The sequence below is a fragment of the Tachyglossus aculeatus genome, unplaced genomic scaffold (genome assembly GCF_015852505.1).
Source record: "Tachyglossus aculeatus isolate mTacAcu1 unplaced genomic scaffold, mTacAcu1.pri scaffold_242_arrow_ctg1, whole genome shotgun sequence".
NCBI classification, from domain to species: Eukaryota; Metazoa; Chordata; class Mammalia; order Monotremata; family Tachyglossidae; genus Tachyglossus; species Tachyglossus aculeatus.
This window is the reverse complement of record NW_024044957.1, coordinates 41,519-59,879: the sequence shown is the minus strand read 5'-3', so window position 1 is coordinate 59,879 and position 18,361 is coordinate 41,519. Positions and strand designations below refer to the sequence as shown.

The 18,361-nt window shown below is 41.8% G+C and overlaps 1 pseudogene; it reads right to left on the bottom strand.

Annotated features, from left to right (window-relative positions):
• Positions 1-1,526: 1,526 nt before the first annotated feature.
• Positions 1,527-17,678, bottom strand: LOC119923762 (annotated as a pseudogene).
• Positions 17,679-18,361: the final 683 nt, after the last annotated feature.

The window sequence follows — 18,361 nt, the reverse complement described above, 5'->3', positions numbered from 1 at the left end:
GGAGAAAGGTATCAGAAGGCCAATAACATCGTTTGAGGGGTTTGAGGGCATATGCATGAGGGAAGGTTATGACTAATGGGTCAGAAATTGGACACTCATGAACATGAAACAGTGAGAAACTTAGGTTAGGGGTTTATGAAGAGGAAAGTGTGAGATAGGTTGTAGTAAGGGAAGAGAGAAGGTAGGTAGGAGGGAGAAAACTGGTGGAAAATCCTAAATCCCATTATTAGTAGAAATGGGTAACCATTGAAGGTTTTTGAGAAGGGGTGTGATGTCGCCTGAAGGTGATGATCTGAGCGGCTAAATGTAGTCTAAATTGAAGAGGAAAGAGATTTGAATAAAGGGTGACAAGTAAAGAAGCAGTTGGCAATCCAGCCAGAAGATGAAGAAGGCTTGACTCAAGGTGGTGGCTAGAAGGGTGGAGAGGAAATAGCATGGTTGGACACCAAGGTTACAGATTTCTGGGGCAGCGATGATGAAGGTGGAGCTGATAATAATGGGAAAGATAAGAAGAGGGAAAGGTGTAAGAGGGAGGAAAGATGAGCAGTTAAGCTCAAAGTGACAGCAGGTTACCATTTGGAGGTGTTCTGGAGGCAGGAAGAGACATTAGATCAGAAAGCAATTGAGAGTCCAGGACTACAGAGGAATTAATGTGTTCCCTGAGGCAACACTTTCTGAATAAGAGGAGATGGGAGATGGGATAGTAGTTGAAGACACACAGGATGGAGTCTAATTGTGGTCAAATGAGAGGCACAAGTGTTGAAGACTTTTCTTTGTCCCTCAGATGATTTTATTCTGAGACTGGGCAACAGGATATATACGAAAAAGCTACTGGGATAGAGATAGCTACAGTGGATAGAATTGTAAGGGGCTCTAAAGGTAAAGGAATTATTTGAGTGAGAAGAGTAGGTGGGCCAGAAAATGCTTTCATAGAGTATGTTAATGGAATCATCTTTGCCAGTCTGCCACTGCGGCTATGTGAAACCTGACTCAATCTTCTACAACTCATAGAATAGAAAAACTTTACTAACAACAGGCTTTTTGATGTCCCACATTAACTGTAATTCTCTAGACATAAGGATATATTTGTATTATTGGTTGACATGAGGTTCGATTCATCGGACAATTCTTCATTGACAGTTGCATCTCAAACACAGGTCGCAAAAACATTTGCAGCTCACTAAAGTCTGTAACTGAAGCATGTTTCATTTTCCCAGGATTCTACAGACTGTGCTGTTCCTCCTAATTCTTCTCAGGACTGTGGCAATGACAGTGGTGATGAGAATAGCTTAAGGTTCAGAGATATTTGGGAGCATTTTCAATGTTATTAAAATCGGGCTTTTTCTATAACTTCATGTCTTGAAGCTCTACTTGATTTTGAATAAGTTCTAGGCCTTCATTGGGGATAGGAGGGAGTTATGAAGTGACATTCTAATAAGTATTAATGATTAAAAAGTTCATCAGCAAAAGTCAATGAAGCAACCCTGGAAACTTGTCTTCATTATGAATCCCTCATTATAACAGTGTCAATGCATCATTATAGTTAAAGAAATCCTTTTCTTTTCAATCACCTGTTTAAAGGCCTCTTGAACATCCTTGTTCCTCAGGCTATAGATCAGAGGATTCAACATGGGGATCATAATTGTAGAACACAGACACCACTTTGTCCTGCTCTATGGAGTAACTGGATTTGAGCATCACATGAATGAAAGTGAGTGAGGTGGGAGGTGCATGTGGAGAAAGCTTTGTGCCTCCCTTCCTTTGAGTTCATCCTCAGGAGTTTCAAGACAATATATACATAAGAAATGACTATGGCAAGCATAGTGAACACTATTATTGACCCTGAAGAGACAGAAGGAATGATTCTGATAACCAAAATGTCCAAGAAATAAAGTTTCATTAAAGGAGACTAATCACAGAAAAAGTGGTGATTAGGCCCACAGAAATTTATGTTTAATAAGCAACTGGTAAATGTCCCAGCATTCACAAAACCATCTATGTAGGAATCAACTACCAGAAGGACACAGAATTTGTTGGACATTTTGACAGAGTAGAGCAGTGGGATACACACAGCTATGTATGGGTCATAAGCCATAGCAGCCAGCAGGAAGCACTCAGCCGTTCCAAAAGGCACAATGTAAAATACCTGAACAACACAGCCAGCCAAAGGTGTTGTGTAGCCATCAGCCAAGAAGCCCCCAATCATTGCCGGTGTCACAGAGGAGGAATACCCAATATCAACTGCAGCTAAATGGTTGAGGAAGAAGTACATTGGGGTATAAAGTTTGGAACTGATCCTAATTAACATGATGATGCTGAGATTTCCCAGTAAGGTTACCATTTAGATACGGAGGAATGTCACAGAGAGGATGGCCTAAAGGGTGGCATCTCTGGTTAACCCCAAAGGAATGAATTCTGTCATGGTGCTGTGGTTTCTGCCAGCCATGAGGTATTCTAGAAATAGATTCTGTTGAGACAAAAGGGGACTTTTTCAATCAATGAGAGATCAACGGGGTAATTATTTGACTAATTCCCTTAAAAATGTCTCTCTACTGAAAGGTGTGTTAATTAGATTCAGGGAGATTGATCCTGACTATGAGCCCCTTTCCTTGTCTCCCACTTCCTTCTGCATAACCCTGACTTGCTCCCTTCATTCTTCCTCCCTACCAGCCCCACCGAATTCATGTATGTTTAAGTCCATCTCCCCACCTCTAGACTCTAAGTTCTCTTTGGGCAGGGAATGTGTCTGCTTACTGTTGTATTGTGCTCTCCCAAGAGCTCAGTAAAGTGCTCTGCACACGGTAAGCACTAAATAAATACGATTGAGTGAATGAATCATATTAATTGTAGAGCAGCGTGGCAAAGTGGTTAGAACATGGGCCTGGGAGTCAGAAGGCCATGTGTTCTAATCCCAGCTCTGCCAATTGTCTGCTGTGTGACTTCGGCCTAGTCAGTTCTCTTCTCTGTGCCTCAGTTGCTTCATCTGTAAAATATTGATTAAAACTCTGAGCCCTATTTGGGATTGTGACCAACCCGATATTTTGTATCTACCCCAGTGATTAGAAGAGTGTCTGGCACATATTAAGTGCCAGACTTCGTCCTCTCCTGGTTCTCCTCTTATCTCTCCGGTCGTTCTTTCTCAGTCTCTTTTGCAGGCTCCTCCTCCCCCTCCCATCCTCTTACTGTGGGGGTTCCCCAAGGTTCAGTGCTTGGTCCCCTTCTGTTCTCAATCTACACTCACTCCCTTGGTGACCTCATTCGCTCCCACGGCTTCAACTATCATCTCTACGCTGATGACACCCAGATCTACATCTCTGCCCCTGCTCTCTCCCCCTCCCTCCAGGCTCGCATCTCCTCCTGCCTTCAGGAAATCTCCATCTGGATGTCCGCCCACCACCTAAAGCTCAACATGTCGAAGACTGAGCTCCTTGTCTTCCCTCCCAAACCTTGTCCTCTCCCTGACTTTCCCATCTCTGTTGACGGCACTACCATCCTTCCCGTCTCACAAGCCTGCAACCTTGGTGTCATCCTCGACTCCGCTCTCTCATTCACCCCTCACATCCAAGCCGTCACCAAAACCTGCCGGTCTCAGCTCCGCAACATTGCCAAGATCCGCCCTTTCCTCTCCATCCAAACTGCTACCCTGCTCATTCAAGCTCTCATCCTATCCCGTCTGGACTACTGCACCAGCCTTCTCTCTGATCTCCCATCCTCGTGTCTCTCTCCACTTCAATCCATACTTCATGCTGCTGCCCGGATTATCTTTGTCCAGAAACGCTCTGGGCATATTACTCCCCTCCTCAAAAATCTCCAGTGGCTACCAATCAATCTGCGCATCAGGCAGAAACTCCTCACCCTGGGCTTCAAGGCTCTCCATCACCTCGCCCCCTCCTACCTCACCTCCCTTCTCTCCTTCTACTGCCCAGCCCGCAACCTCCGCTCCTCCACCGCTAATCTCCTCACTGTACCTCGTTCTCGCCTGTCCCGCCGTCGACCCCCGGCCCACGTAATCCCCCGGGCCTGGAATGCCCTGCCTCTGCCCCTCCGCCAAGCTAGCTCTCTTCCTCCCTTCAAGGCCCTGCTGAGAGCTCACCTCCTCCAGGAGGCCTTCCCAGACTGAGCCCCTTCCTTCCTCTCCCCCTCGTCCCCCTCTCCATCCCCCCATCTTACCTCCTTCCCTTCCCCACAGCACCTGTATATATGTATATATGGTTGTACATATTTATTACACTATTTATTTATTTATTTATTTATTTATTTATTTTACTTGTACATTTCTATCCTATTTATTTTATTTTGTTGGTATGTTTGGTTCTGTTCTCTGTCTCCCCCTTTTAGACTGTGAGCCCACTGTTGGGTAGGGACTGTCTCTATATGTTGCCAATTTGTACTTCCCAAGCGCTTAGTACAGTGCTGTGCACATAGTAAGCGCTCAATAAATACGATTGATTGATTGATTGATTAAGTGTTTAACAAATACAATATATATTATTATTATTCTCGGTATTATTAATACTTTAACGCTTACTGCGTGAATGGTATTGAACTAAGTGCTTGGGAGAGTACAGTACAACCATATAATGGACACATTTAATACCCACCACAAGCTTACACACTAGAGAGAAATATAGGAAGAACCTGATTCCGTTCCAAAAAGGTCATGCATGTACTGTGAAAGATGTCTGAAAACAATATGGACTAGAGTTTATAATGAGGGATGGAGCCTAAAACAGACATTTGTGTGCCCAGGGCTGTTCCTAGTAGCTGAAGACCCATCGGATTGAGTGACTGTTTTCAAATGAGAGGCACAGCTGTTGAAAGATTTTCAACCCCTCAAATAATTTTATTCTGAGACTTGCCAATAGGATCTATAAGAAAAAGTAACTGGGTACCCCAAAGTGGTTAGAATTATAAGGACCTCTAAAGCTAAAGGAATTATTTTTGTAAATGTCTTGCAAGAGCAGGGAAGCTTTGGTAAGGTGGAGAAATCACAGAAATAAATGATAACATTGGGTCTGAAGATTAATATAAATAAACAAAATTCCCTAATATGGTGTTCTGTGCATGGTAAGCACTTAATAAATGTGGTTAAGATTGTTTAACAAATTTCCTAAATAGAGGCCTACTAGCCTAAGGACATGCAATTTCATAGATGTACTCTTTGGATAAGCCAGCAGGGGCAGATGACTACGTATTGATTACATGCCATCATGGTCAAAAGAGAGCACTTAGCTGGTCCAAAGATAGTAGTGATAAAGAATTAGACAGCACACTCAATAAATGAAATACTTTCCTTCTCCAAAGGTTTGTTCTCAAGTAACTTAGAAGTGGTGGTTGAGGACTTACCCACATCTGTGAAGGACAAGTGGCTAAGAGAAAAATAATGTTCCTCAAAAGGGTGATCATGTAAGTCTCTAGAAACAGCCCAAAGAGGGTGATTTGGGACAATGGATCATTTGTCAATGCAAAAAGAATGAATTCCATGACAGCAGTTTCATTTTCCACAGCCGTTTATCAGCCACTTCTGTTTTGGGAGATGAAATTGGAGACTAAATTAGAACACAGTAGTACAGAAGGGTATCCAAAATTCATAGGAAAGCTTCCAGAAAGAATTCCTTTTTTAAAAAAGGAGACATTGTAGTAGAAAAAAAAATCATTAAGGTTAAGATAACAAAAATGACTTTAAAAAGAAAGATAAAGTTACAATCAATCAATTAATGCTATTTATTGAGTGCAGTCCCTCTATTAAGTGCTTGGGAAAGTACACTGGAATAGGTATACATGATCCCAACCCTCAACACTTGTCTTATGCCGTCGAGTCATTTCCGACCCATAGTGACACCACGGACACATCTCTTCCAGAATGCCCCGCTCTCCATTTGCAATCGTTCTGGTAGTGTGTCCATACAGTTTTGCTGGTAAAAACACATAAGCGGTTTACCATTGCCACCTTCCATGCAGTAAACCTGAGTCTCCTCCCTCGACTCTCTCCCATGCCACTGCTGCCCAGAAAGGGTGAGTTTTGATTTGTAGCATTCATTCATTCATTCATTCATTCATTCAATCGTATTTATTGAGCACTTATGTGCAGAGCACTGCACTAAGCGCTTGGGAAATACAAGTCGGCAACATATAGAGACAGTCCCTACCCAACAATGGGCTCACAGTCTAGAAGGGGGAGACAGACAACAGAACAAAACAAGTAGACAGCTGTCAAAACCATCAGAATAAATAGAATCATAGCTATATAAACATCATTAATAATAATAATGGCATTGACTAAGCACTTACTACGTGCAAAGCACTGTTCTAAGCACTGGGGAGGTTACAAGGGGATCAGGTTGTCCCACGGGGGGCTCCCAGTCTTAATCCCCATTTGACAGATGAGGTAACAGGCGCAGAGAAGTTAAGTGAGAAGCAGCATGTCTCAGTGGAAAGAGCACGGGCTTTGGAGTCAGAGGTCTTGGGTTCAAATCCTAGCTCCGCCAATTGTCAGCTGTGTGACTTTGGGCAAATCGCTTAACTTCTCTGTGCCTCAGTTACCTCATCTGTAAAATGGGGATTAAGACTGAGCCCCATGTGGGACAACCTGATCACCCCGTAACCTCGCCAGTGCTTAGAAAAGTGCTTTTCACATAGTAAGCGCTTAATAAATGCCATCATTATTATTAAGTGACTTGCCCAAAGTCACGCAGCTGACAATTGGTGGAGCTGGGATTTGAACCCATGACCTCTGACTCCAAAGCCCGGGCTTTTTCCACTGAGCAATGCTGCTTCTAAGTAGCAGATTGCCTTCCACTTACTAGCCACTGCCCAAGCTAGGAATTGAATGTGTAGGCCTCTACTTGACTCTCCCTCTTGTAGCCAAGACAGGTGGAGTAATGGAAACTCTCCAGGTGCTTCCCTGAGAGGGGAACCCTCATCAGTAGCCCCAACAAAATACCCTTCGTGATTAGCAGTTTAAATTTCCTGAGGGTACTTATGCATTACATAAGTGGACAATTTCTCCCCACTGGAAGTATTTAACAATAGCACCAATTATTTTCTGTCAGGGATAGTTTTAAGTGAGACCTTGCATTAAGTCAGAGGAACAAATTAAGTAACATATTCAGCTTCCTAATTCCATAAATACATTTCTTACATTTCAGTAGTAATGACTGACATGAAATAAATTCCAGTTTTTACAAGTAAAGTCTTAGAGGAGTAGTACGACTTTGAATATTTACGGTTCCTGCATCCGTGCATTCTAATGTCCATATCTCTTATTGGAGAAGCAGCATGGCTCAGAAGAAAGAGCCCGGGCTTTGGAGTCAGAGTTCATGGGTTCAAATTCCGACTCTGCCACTTGTCAGCTGTGTGACTTTGGGCAAGTCACTTAACTTCTCTGGGCCTCAATTCCCTCATCTGTAAAATGGGGATTAAGACTGTGAGCCCCCCGTGGGACACTCTGATCGCCTTGTAACCTCCCCAGTGCATAGAACAGTGCTTTGCCCATAGTTAAGCGCTTAATAAATGCCATTATTATTATTATTTCCTGCACCATCTTTTCTTTTTCTTTCCCATTTCTTTGGTTCCCAAAGTCCCTTAGCTAATCTGATTCTCACTGGAAATTTATCAGCTTTGCCTCCAGGTTCAGTGGAATTGAATTGCCTCAGCATTGCATAATTCAACTCACTAAATTTGTAGATATTTTGTTGAAATAAATGAGAAACCCATGGACAATCACGTATACTCCCTGCTTTGGTAAACAAGATTAAGACAACTTGCAATCAACACGATGGGAGCATTGAATTGAATTGAATTCATCCCCTTGACTACCTTATTTATTAATAGATTCCCAAACCTGTCTAGCACACAGTCAGCATTTCTATTCATTTGATTTTTGCAGATACTGGTTATTGGAGAAACTTAACCTAATGGATCAATTAGGCACCTTAAACAATAAATAAACCTAATTAGATCAATTTCTGGGAATTTACAGACCCTGCCTGACATTGCAAGGCAGCATGGTGTATTGGAGAGAGCACAAGCCTGGAAGTCAAAAGGTCATGGGTTCTAATTCCAGCTCTGCCACTTGTCAGCTGTGTGGCCTTCGGCAAGTCACTTCACTTCTCTGTGTCTCAGTTATCTCATCTTTAAAACGGGGATTGAAAGTGTGAGCCCTAATTGGAACAGGGACTGTGTCAACCCGATTTACTTGTATATACCCCAGCACTTAGTACAATGCCTGGCACATATCAATGCTTAACAAATATTCATTTATTTACTCATTCATTCAAGTGTATTTATTAAGTACTTACTGTATGCAGAGCAGTACACTAAGCGCTTGGAAAGTACAATTCAGCAATTAATAAAGACAATCCCCATCCAACAAAGGGCTCACAGTCAAGAAGGGGGGAGACATAAAACAAAACAAAACAAAGCAATAAGACAGGCAATATCATAATTATTATTATTCCAGTCCCAGCTCCATCACTGATCTGCTGTGTGACCTTGGGTAAGTCACTTGACTTAGCTGTGGCTCAGTTACCTCATCTGTAAAATGGGGATTAAGACTGTGAGCCTTCCATGGGACAGGGACTGTGTCCAACCTGATTTCTTTGTATAGACCCCAGGACTTAGTTCAGCGCCTTACACATAGTAAGGGCTTAACAAATACCATTATTATCATTAATACTTTATTTCACCTCCAGTTCTAAGAAGATTGAAAGGGAACCATCCAAACATGGGTATATTAGGTTCTGTGTTGCACTGGGACTGAATCCCAAAAGCATAATGCTATCCCCAATGTTATTCCCAGAATTAACAATAAAATGAATATCCTTAATATCATGGAAAGGATGGGAATAAGCATCCTCAAAACGCTATGATATTTTTAACTCGTAACCAAGAAGATTATTTGCAGAGAATATGAGAGGAAAGTATACTTCAGTTTTGGTTAGAATGCTGGCATACATTGAATCACCTTTAGTTCCTGGGCAGGCTGTTAGCTGTTTGTGCTTGTGTTTGGATCAATCACTTAATCATATTTACTGAGGGCCTTGTATCTCAGTTGTTGCTATTGGTTTATTTGGGGTTATTAGGCACTTCGCTAGCTTTTGAGAGTTGGACCTTTCCATGTCCATGTCTTCTCCCAACTTAAATTGCAACCTCCTTTAAAAAAGCAACCATGTCTGCTGATTTTCATTGTGTCTAATCCTGGCATTTTCACACAGAGGTGGAAGGTGCTCAAAGGAGGTACAGCTATGAAAGATATGAACAGTTTTATGAAGAGTATTACAAATAGTTTATTAGGTTCAATTTGAGAAATCCAATTTCAAACAGCTCTCTGAATGTTATACGCACCCAACTAACCATCATCGATTGATTGATTTTCCTGTCAAATCTTAGCAAGTCCTAAAAACCTGGGCTTCCAAGCCAAGAGCAAAATGGAAATTTCTCACTGTTATCAGCCAATCTACTACTAAAATCTTTCAATTTTTCTTTAAAAATATGTCATGGATCTGCACTTTCATCTCTACTCATACAAAATTTTCAAAGCTATTGTCAGAGATTCTATGAAAAATAATAAACTATATTAAGACAACAATTTTATATCATTCATTTCTCTGAGGACAAACCAATATATCTTTGTTCCTCAGGCTATGAATTAAGGGGTTCAACAATGGGATCATAACCACATAGACATCATCTTGCTTTGGGCTATTCAATTATCAGAATTATCAGGTAGGAGAGGACAAGGTGATTGATTTCTTTAAAGCCTATGGAATGGAGTTTCTGTTTGATGCAGAAGTGGATAGGCAGTCACTGGAGGTTCTTGAGAAATGGGGAAGCATGGACTGAACATTTTTGTAGAAAAATGGTCTAGGGGCAGAGTGAAGTATGGAGTGGGGAGGGACAGGCAGCAAGGAGGACAGCAAGGAGGCTGATGAAATAATCACGGTAACGATGAGATAAGTGCTTGGATTAACATGGTAGCAGTTTGGATGGAAAGGAAAGGGTGGATATTAGTGATGTTGTGAAGATTGAACTGATAGGATTTGGGGACAGATTCAGTATATGGGTGAATGAAAGAGATGAGGTTACAGGCTTGTGAGACAGGGCAGATGTTGATGCTAGCTACAGTGATGGGAAAGTCATGGGGAGTATAGGGATTGGCGAGAAAATAAGGATTTCTGTTGTGGACATGTTAAGTTTGAGGAATAGGTGGAACATCCATGTAAAGAGGTTCTGAGTGCGGGAGGACATAGGAGACTGCAGAGAAAGAGAGAAATCATGATTTTAAAATACCATAATTAATATTATTCTTGGTAGCTCTCCCAACTATGAGTGTTGACCTAATGACTCTGCTCATGAGGCCAATGAAAAGGAATCAATGTCATAAATTAGCAACATCTCCAATTCTAATATGGAGATTTCTTTCCCTGAAAAGTAAAATAACATCTTTCCTAACAGTAGTTCTTATAGATTGAGAGTTGCAACATCAATAAACTAAGAGGTTGTTCTGCAAATTCATTTTAAGTCATTTGAATCTGTTTGAGATAGGATTCCCCTATAAATTCCATTATTATACCTCATCTATTATTTCTGACAATCAAAATCCCAATCAAACCCCTTCTTACCTCTGGTAAGAAGAGGAAAGAACTCCAGATGGATGGCAACAAGATGTTGCCAGTTGTATTTCATTTGCTACATTTAGGCGTGGAATATTTGAAGCTCAGCTGTATTCCCAGGGCCACCTGAGTCACAAGCATATAAAGTCCCTTTTAGACTTTAGAAGAGCTGGGAATGATGTAATTTAAATTTTGTGTTTATTCGGCTTGCCAATATTTTATTGCAGTTTTAATTAAGCCTGAAATCAAAAGTTAAACAAATACAAATTATTCTGAACATGAAAAATATATTTGGTCATCAAGAGAATTAGGTGCTATGGTCTTTGTCAGATGAACTTATATTTATTTATTTTGAGGGTTAGATAGGGAAGCAACATATGTTAGAATGTGTTGCTCAGGTGGATTTTGGAGAATAATATCATTGGGGCTACAGCCAGCTAGTGCCTTTCCAAATTACCTTATTTTCCTTCATGGAGGAAGGAGGTTAGGCAAGTATATATATAAGTGGACAAAGAATGCCTACCCTTCTAATACCCATTAGCTATCAAACCAGAGCGTGGCTGCAATTCTAGTTTGGGGTAATTTCTTGCCCTGTTGGGCAACCCAGACTGGATAGGAGCACAGAAGGAGAGTGAAAGAAGCCACTTCTCCCCTAACACTCTAGAGTTACCTTACAAGCATTTCCCCCTAACTCAAGGAAGCAAAATAAACTCCACTGGTGTGGCAAACATAGAAGCTGCTTCAGATATAATGACAGAGTGAGTGAAATGAGTGGTGGGGAAGGGAAGAGTATAAAACGAACTCCATTGTGGATTGAGTATATTTTGTATATGGTCATTCATTCATTCATTCATTCAATCACATTTTTGGAACACTTACTATGTGCTGAGAACTTGTACTAAGTTCTCGGGAAAGTACAATACAGCAATAAAGAAAAACAATCCCTTCCCGCAATGGGCAATGGGCTTACAGTCGAGCTGGGGGGAAACAGACATCAAAAAAAGTAAACAGGCATCAATATAAATTCATAGAATTATAGATATATACATGTACACATAATTTCTTTGTGACGGAAAGGGGGGAAGAGCAAAGGAAATGAGTCGAGGTGACGCAAAAGGGAAGGGGAACTGAGGAGAAGGGGGCTTAGTCTGGGAAGGCCTCTTGGAGAAGTTGTGCCTTCAGTAGAGCTTTGAAGTGAGGAAGAGTGATTGTTTGGCGGATTTTGAGGAGGGAGGGTGTTCCAGGCCAGAGGTAGGACTTGGGCCAGGGGTTGGTGGTGAAACTGGTGAGAACGAGGCACAGTGAGAAGGTTAGCACAAGAGGAGCAGAGTGTGTGGGCTGGGATGTATAAGAGAAAGGAGATGAGGTAAGAAGAGGCAAGGTGATGGAGAGGTTTAAAGCCAATAGTGAGGATTTTTTATTTAATACGGAGGTGGATAGGCAACCACTGGAGGTTTCTGAGGATGGTGAGTGACCTGCCCTGAACGTTTACTTAGAAAGATAATCAGGCAAGCAGAGTGAAGTATGGACTGAAGTGGAGAGAGGCAGGAAGTTGGGAGGTCAGAAAGGAGGCTGACACAATAATCCAGTCGGGATAGCATGAGAGATTGTACTAATGTGGTATCAGTTTGGATGGATAGCAAACGGCAGATCTTGGTGATGTTATGAAGGTGAGACTGACAGGATTTGGTTACTGTTGGATATGTAGGGTGAATAAGAGAGAAGAGTCAAGGATGACACCAAGTTATGGGCTTGTGAGATGCGAAGGGTGGTTGTGTCATCTATAGTGTTGGGGAAAATTAGGGAGAGGACTGGGTTTGGAAGGGAATATAAGGAGCTCTGTCTTGGATATGTTGAGTTTGAGGTGGCAGGAGGACAACCAGTACAGATGTCCTGAAGGCAGGAGATGTGAGTTTGGAAGAAGGGAGAGAGAACAGGGGAGGAGATTTAGATTTGGGTGCCATCCATATAGAGTTGATAGTTGAAGCTGCAGGAGCAAATGAGTTCTCCAAGGGAGTGAGTATAGATGGAGAATATAAGGGGACCAAGAACTGAAATTTGAGGGACCCCTACAGTTAGGGGATGGTAGGGGGAGGAGGAGCCCGCAAAGGAGACTGAGAATGAATGGTCAGAGAGATAAGAGGAGAACGAGGAGAGGATGGAGTCAGTGAAGCCAAGGTTGGATTATGTATTGAGGATAAGGAGATGGTCCACAGTGTCGAAGGCAGCTAAGAGGTCAAGGAGGATTGTATGGAGTAGGAGCCGTTGGATTTGTCAAGAAGGAGGTCATTGGAAACTTTTGAAAGAGTGGTTTTAGTGGAGGAAGGGCACGGAAGCCAGATCAGAGGGGGTCCAGGAGAGAATTTGAGGAAAGGAGTTCGAGGCAGCGAGTGTAGTCGGCTCACTCAAGGAGTCTTGAGAGGAACGGTAATAGGGAGATGGGGTAGGAAGATTTCATTTAGATCAGGTCAGTTGTGAGCCCCCCAAGCAAATGAGTGTGAAAAGACTGCTAAAATCTGAACAAAAGGCAGAGCAAGAAGAGTGGTCCCAAATTATCACAGTCTCTCAATAAAGTGGGAAACATCAGAGCTAAGGGAGTACTTGAGAAGGAAATGGGGTCACAAGGTTCTCAGAGCCACTTCCATAAATATCGATTTGGTGTCATAGATTATTAGTGTTGCCTCCTACATATTCTGGTTGGGAAGGCAATATTTAACACACTTTCCTCTGGGCTATTGCGTCAATTTGTATAAAAAACTTTTTTAAGGCATTGTAAATCACTACAGGTGTAGAAGGAAATTTTTAAAAATGATATCTTAGAACTTTGTCCACTCACACCTGGAGAGTTTCCAGTACTAAGTTAGTCACGACTATGGGAGGGAGAGTCCATCAGAGGCATATCCATTCCAATCCTAGCTTGGGCAGTGGCTAACAAGTGGAAGGCAATCTGCTATAAATTAACACTAAAATCTGCTGTGCTGGGCAGCAGCCACATGGGAAAGAGTCGAGGGTGGTACTCAAGTTTACTGCTCAGAAGGAGGCAATGGTAAACCACTTCTGTAGTTTTATCAAGAGAACTCTTTGGGTACACTACCAGAACAATTGCAGATGGAGGTAGGACATTCTGGGAGAGATGTACCCATTGTGCTGCTATGGGTTGGAGATAATAATAATGGTGGTATTTGTTAAGTGCTTACTATGTGCAAAGCACTGTTCTAAGCACTGGGGGGCATACAAGGTGATCAGGTTGTCCCACCTGGGGCTCACAGTCTTAATCCCCATTTTACCGATGAGGTAACTGAGGTACAGAGAAGGTAAGTGGCTTGTCCAAGGTCACACAGCTGACAAGTGTCGGAGCCGGGATTCGAACCCATGACCTCTGACACCCAAGCCCGCGCTCTTTCCACTGAGCCACGCTGCTTCGACAGCACAAGGCAAACAAGAAATATGTGCATAAGCAAAATAACTAGAGAGATTTGACAGTCAGCTGGCAATGTAATATCTGTGTGCTCTGTGAGACACTGAAAAAACGTCTTTCCAACAATTTTAATTATTGGTTTACACTTGGTAATTATCCCCTTAGCAACCCTGTGGCACTCCAAGGCATGTGAATGTTCCTAGAGAAGCATCGTAGCTTAGTGGAAAGAGCACAGGCTGAGAGTCAGTTTCTGGGTTCTAATCCCAGCTCTTTCATTTCTCAGCTGTGTGACTTTGAGCAAGTCACTTAACTTCTCTGTTCCTCAGTTACCTCATCTGTAAAATGGGGATCAAGACTGTGAGCCCTACGTGGGACAACCTGATTACCTTGTATCTACCCCAGTGTTTAGAGCAGTGCTTGGCACATAGTAAGTGCTTAACAAGTACCATCATTATTATCATTTGTGACTTAGTCCCATGTGGAAACGTAATCAACACTGGTATTTTCTGAGCACTTACTGTGTGCGAAGTGTTATACTAAGTGCTTGTGTCAATACAATACAACAGCATTGATAGACACCTTCCCTGCCCACATCAAACACAACTGTCACGGACTCTTGTAATTTCATCATTGAGCCGATCATTCTAATTCTGACATAAAGATATATTTGTATGGCTGGTTGGCATGAGGTTCGATACATAGCACAATTCTTCATCACTGATAGCTTCATCTCAAATTCAAATTTAGCTTATGAAAACATTGTACTTCCCAAACTCAAACATGGAAGGCGCTTCTCCCATAATACTTTCAGGTTTAATCCAAGAAGTGAAAAATAATCTACTCTAAATTGAGTAGTGGCATAGGTAACCCAAAGTAACTGACAATCAAAACTGAGGGGATGCCTCTCAGAAATAGGGAATAGGGAGTTATTGCTTCAGATTTCTGAGGTTGCTTCCTGGGATTAAAGTTGAAGGGAATGTACATGTTGGAGTTGATGATAATTTAAAAACCTGCAACACCGGGGATGCCTCTCAGAAATAGGGAATAGGGAGTTATTGCTTCAGATTTCTGAGGTTGCTTCCTGGGATTAAAGTTGAAGGGAATGTACATGTTGGAGTTGATGATAATTTAAAAACCTGCAACACCCGATCCATCTCGAAAAATTGAGCATTCACGTGATATTGTGTCCTCTATTAAGATTATTTGGTTATGAAGTTACTTTCTGATTTTTTAATGGTATTTGTTAAGCACTTCTTGTTTGACTAGTTCTATACTAAGTGCTGGGGAAAACAAGACAGTCAGGTTGGGCAAAATCTAAGCTTAATGTCCTGGCAATATCACTCACTTTCCACACAATTATTTACCTGGTCACCACTAAAGTCTGTTTTTAGTCTCCAGAACAGATAGCTTGTTGCTTCTTTCTTAAATTCGTAATCTCTCTGAATCTTTGGTCTCTAGTCTCACTTTGGTGTCCTTCCCTTTAGGCCTACTTTTTAGGATTTTGCTAACTGACCAATTGTCAATGTTAGGTTTCATTATTTCTTCAGTAATTAGTTTTAATTTGAGTTGATGTTAAAGATCAATTAAAACCTTTTCAGCCTGTAATACCAGACTTCAGAACTACCTTGTAAATCCTTAGTAACTCTTCATTTGAGAAATCTCAAACCTGTGTGGTTCACCTATCATCTCCCAGGACAGAGACCAGCCCAACGATGATGGTTTCTCTCTACTGGGAGGCCACATACCAATGCAGACCATTGAACATCACCCTGGACTGATACCTACCCGAGGACACTGAGATTTCTCCTCCAGGAGGCCACAAATTGGAGTGGATCATTGACGTGGACCATTGTCCATTGCTTGGGACAGAGATCTGTCCAAGAATACTGAGATCTTTCTGCCCAGTGGCCACAAACCTCTGTGGGCCATCATTCATCTCCCAGGGAAGAGATCTGTCTGAGGACATTGAGATATCTCTGCTGAGCAGCCACATTTCACTCTACCATTTGATAATCCCACTCAAAACATGATATGAACAACCTGGTCTAAGAAACTGAAGTGAGAAATAATCTGACATTGGATAGTCCAGGGGTCTGGGAGTCAGAGTATCTGACTGGGAGTCAGAGTATCTGGGTTCTAATCCCAGCTCTGCCAACAGTCTGCAGTATGACCTTGGGCAAGACACTTCACTTTTTTGGGATTTAAGACTGTTAGCCCCATATGGAATATGGATGGTGTCCAACTTAATTACCTTGTATGTATCCCATTGCTTATTAAGGTGCCTCACTCATAGTAAACACTTAACAAATACCATTAAAAATGATCATAAAAGCAACTGAATAAGCTGTTGATTTGTAGATGTTACTATTCAAAGGGATGGATTATTTTTTTCCTTTTGGAGCAAGATGAATACCTGATTTGGGATTTGTTGAATGCCAACAGTTATTAGTTGTCTCTTCCCTTATGGTTTTGCTTAAAAGATCAGGCCTGACAATTGGATTTTAAGACATATTAGTATCTGTTTAAATGCAAATGAGGGAGTATTCCCTGAAATAACAGTGTAGTGGTCTTGGTAAGAGGAGCAGATCAAGAACAGAGGAACATATCTGATGGATGAATAATCAATTCAGTCTTCAACTCGCAGGAACTCTAGAAGCATACTTTTCTGATCCTTTCTCCTTACTTTTTATATCAAACAATAGAACATTAAAGCATATCATTAATTCTTTAATGTTAAAAATCTTTAGCTTCACGCTCTGCACACCTGAAACTCTCAAGAAATACCATTAACTGAGAATATGTCCAATTTATTGTATTGCTGTCTTGGTATCCCATCTCTTGCTTGCCTTCTACCTTCTGAGTTAGCATTAGTGATGTCCATTATAATTCTGAAAATAAGGAATGGGCCTCTGACACTTCTCCATGGCCTTTACAAGATCCCAGAATACTTTGTGCACACAGTGAGCCCACAGTAAATAATAAAGATGGGAATGTGCCAGGTAATGGTGTGCAAGCATTGTCACTGACTTAATATCACAATAAAAAAAATCAAAGCCTCTCAGACCCTTGGAAAATATCCTTTTACACATAATTTTCTTCAAGGCACCTTTCACCTCTTGATTCCTCAGCTTGAAGATCAAGAGATTTAGCATGGGTGTGAAGACTGAATAGGAGAGAGAAAGCAGCTTCTTGCTCTCAGGAGAGTAGGAAGATTTGACTCGGAATGAAGTTGAACCCACAACCCTGAAGAACAACGAGACAACAATGAGGTTGGATGAACAGGTGGAGAACACTTTGAGACGGCCCTCAGGGAAGGGTGATGAGATGGTGATGAGACTGCGGATGTAGGAATCAATGTTCACTCCAAATGGGTGTATCAGGATGATCCCTGTCCCAGTTACACTGTATACCTCAATTGCAAAGGTGCCCATGCACACCAGGTATAAGAGAGGAGGGCTATCACAGAAGAAATAGTTAATTACATTAGGTCCACAGAAGGGCAATGTAAACATCATTGCAGTCTGTACTGTTGCCATGGAAATCCCTGCTAGCCAGGAAGCCAGTGCCAGCTGCAGACAGCTCCTACGGTTTATAATGAGTGAATAGCAGAGCGGGTCACAGATAGCGGCCTGTCTGTCATATGCCATCATTATCAGGATCCAACATGCTGAGGGCCAAAGAAAGAAGGAGAAATACAACTGGGCTGCACAGCCACCAAAGGAAATAGTTTAATTCTTAGACAGGAAATTGGTGAGCATTTTGTGGTCGATGACAGTGGTGTAACCAATATTCACAATGGACAGACTCCTGAGGAAAAAGTACACAGGAGTTTAAAGGGCAGGGTCCACAGTGGAGACCAACACTAAGAGGGAGTTTCTGATAATGGCTATTGGGTATATCACAAGAAAAATCATAAACAGAATGACCTGAAATTCAGGGAGGCTAGAAAAACCCAAAAGAATGAATTCAGTCACATGTGACTGATTGCCTTCCTTCATTCGTATGGTACTTTTACTGGAAATATAAGTACAGGAATAACTGGGCCCAAAATGTGTTTTCTCTATTCAGGAAAAAAAATCAGTACCAACACTTTCAGAGTCCAGGGCTTCCCTACAGACATTTCTCAGGATGAACTTGAGTAGTTTGTATGGTCCTTGATTGAACAAGGTAGTGATTGTGGAATATATGATACCTAGGTTCTCTTTGGGTAGAAGCAAGTTCAGGAAACTGGGGAAGTGGTGATGGTAGCCAATAATACAAATTCTGCAAAGGAATGAGCCAAAAGTGTTTCATTTTATCAACACTTGCTACTACTGTTTATCATTATTAA